Below are 2,570 nucleotides of genomic sequence, written 5' to 3'. Positions count from 1 at the left end.
TAGCATAGTAGCGAAAGTAACATAATAACGAGATTTTATAAAAACGGCTTGTATATTTTCTCAAGTTACCCATCTGTAGTTAATCTTTAGACAAAATTTATTCCAGCAAGTAAAAAGGCACGACTTATTTGTATAAGCTAAGCGAACGGAGAACATACACACACTAACAAGGTTCACACACTAACATATGGCATGGCGAGAAATTCCACGACACACAAAGCTTTCAAGAATCGTCGGCTGGCGCATCTTCTTTCAGCTGAGATCTTGTGCCTCTGTTTGTCTGCGCCGTGCCCACGCCACATCACACCGGACACCCGCTTCTCTGCTGCGTGAACTTCCGGGCCCCGGTGCTTCAAGCGCGCTGGGCTTCCTCGAGCAGAACGATTTCCTCCTCGACAGTTACCTCCTCATCTTCGCTTTCCACCGGCTCCTCACTGCACAAGAATCTCCTCCATAATCTCCTCCAGCATGAAATACCCGCCAGTCGCGAGGCGCTCGTGCGGCTTCGAGAAAGTCAGACAGCTCGATCTCCTCGTTCTCGTGCATCTTTTCCTCGGCAGTAGAGCTTCCCCGGGTGTCGGGCAGCTCCGCATCCTGCTGGCTCAGTTTGGATCTCCTCTTCGATGAACCCGGCCTTCGCGAAACAGTTTCCGATCGTCGACTGCCCGACCTGCTGCCAAGCACGCCGGCGGCCGTGTAGAGCGTCGAGCAACGTGAACTTGAACTCCGCTTTCCCTCGTCTGCTGGCCTCCAGGCGGCGGCATAGCAGGAAGCTGCATGTAGTGGCGCTTGAGGTTCTCTATGATTCCCTGATCCATTGTTTTGCCGGTGGCAAGAAAACATGGCGTGTTGCTGGTGGGAAGAAGACCAGTTGGATGTTGTTCAGCTCGAGCTCGGGAGGGTGGCCAGAGAGATTATGGGGACAGAGCCGGCACTCATGCGTCCCTGCTGCTTGAGTCCATCCATCCCACGCACGCAACATCTCCTCGAAAAGCTGCGCCGTCATGTCCCGCGCCGGGACAGCAGCAACTTGACCGGCAGGTCCTTGTTCTTGCAGGCTGCGACGCAGGGGTTTCTTGGGTGCCAATCACCAGAAGAGGGAACTTCTCGCCATTGCACTCATGTTTGCCCCAACCAGAAGAGGCTGGTCCTTTCCTTGCTTTTCTTTCCTCCGGTACCCCGCTCTGCCCTGAAAGCCGCGTGCCTTGTTCGGGAGAAGCAGCTGCCCGAAGAAGTCCGGCTCTCGTCCGGGTTGAGGAGCATCGTCTGCGGAGAACTGCCCGAGTAAAGAGCCGGAGGGCCCTGTTGTTGCCACTCAAGAAGGGATTGCGAATCCCACCGCTCCAGCTTCGCCCTGCACTGTCTTGGAAACGTGATGCCGTGGCGCTTAACGAAATTGCCCTTTAGCCATCCGTCGCTCGCCATGAAGTCTGGGATGTGCATCAGCTCGGCCAGTTTCACACGCCTTCTCCTTGATCAGATCGCCGCTGACAGGCACATTCTGTCCTCTTGATTGCTTCAGCCACATGAGCACTCCCTCATCAAGCTTCGGGTCGTGAGCCTGCGTCAACTTCATGCGCTTCGATGGAAATCCAGCTTTGATTGCAGCCTCGATTGCATCCTTCTTGCTGAGAATGCCCTTCACGGTGGTTCTCTTAACTTCGACGCCCCATTTCTTGCTAATCTCCCTGGCCAACTTGGACTGATTCGGCTCCTTCTTCGCGGCATCGATGATCTCCTTCTTCTCCTTCAGCGTAAAGTCGGTTCGCTTGCGTTTCTGAGCTGACATTATGGGCTGAATTTGAAAAAAAATGATGTCACTGTTGTACGTGTGCCTGCGTGTCTGTGTGTGTGCTCGCGCTTTTTGTGTCTCGTTGTGCGTGTTGTGATTGGCTTGTTGTGGCTGGCATCGGGGAGGAGAAGAATCGCGTGTTTTGACACAGTCTGACTATGCTGCGTACGTATTGAGTTATGTTGTGCGCCCCAGCTGGAGTTGTAGTTCGTCGCTTCGCCTTTGGACGTGAGTGTGATAATCGAGCACTGCGCAATACAGACTTTTCACGACTCGTGCCTTTTAACAGTCACACAGTAGTGGCATGGTAGCGAGAGTAGGGGGTGGCATAGTAAATTTATTTTGTATTGAATTTTGTCGGGACCGAGGCAAAAGTGGTATAATAATAGCGAGAGTGGCATAGAAAGCGAGGTGGCATAGTAGCGAGCTTTGACTGTATATATATGTGTGTGTATATATATATATATATATATATATATATATATGTATATATATATATATGTGGCATATGTGTATATATATATATATATATATGTATATATATATATATATATATATGTATATATATGTGTATGTATATATATATATATGTATATATATATATATATATATATATATGTCAGGTCAGATGTATGGGATATATATATATATATATATATATAGGGGCCTATATATCCCCAGGCAGATATATATATATATATATATATATGTATGTATATATATATATATGGTATATATATATATATATATGTATGTATATATATATATATATATATGT

The sequence above is a fragment of the Eptatretus burgeri genome, unplaced genomic scaffold, assembly GCF_056783735.1.
Source record: "Eptatretus burgeri isolate ZD-2024b unplaced genomic scaffold, Ebu_testis_v1 Ebu_testis_scaffold_127, whole genome shotgun sequence".
Taxonomy (NCBI): Eukaryota; Metazoa; Chordata; class Myxini; order Myxiniformes; family Myxinidae; genus Eptatretus; species Eptatretus burgeri.
Note: the sequence above shows the minus strand (reverse complement) of the source record.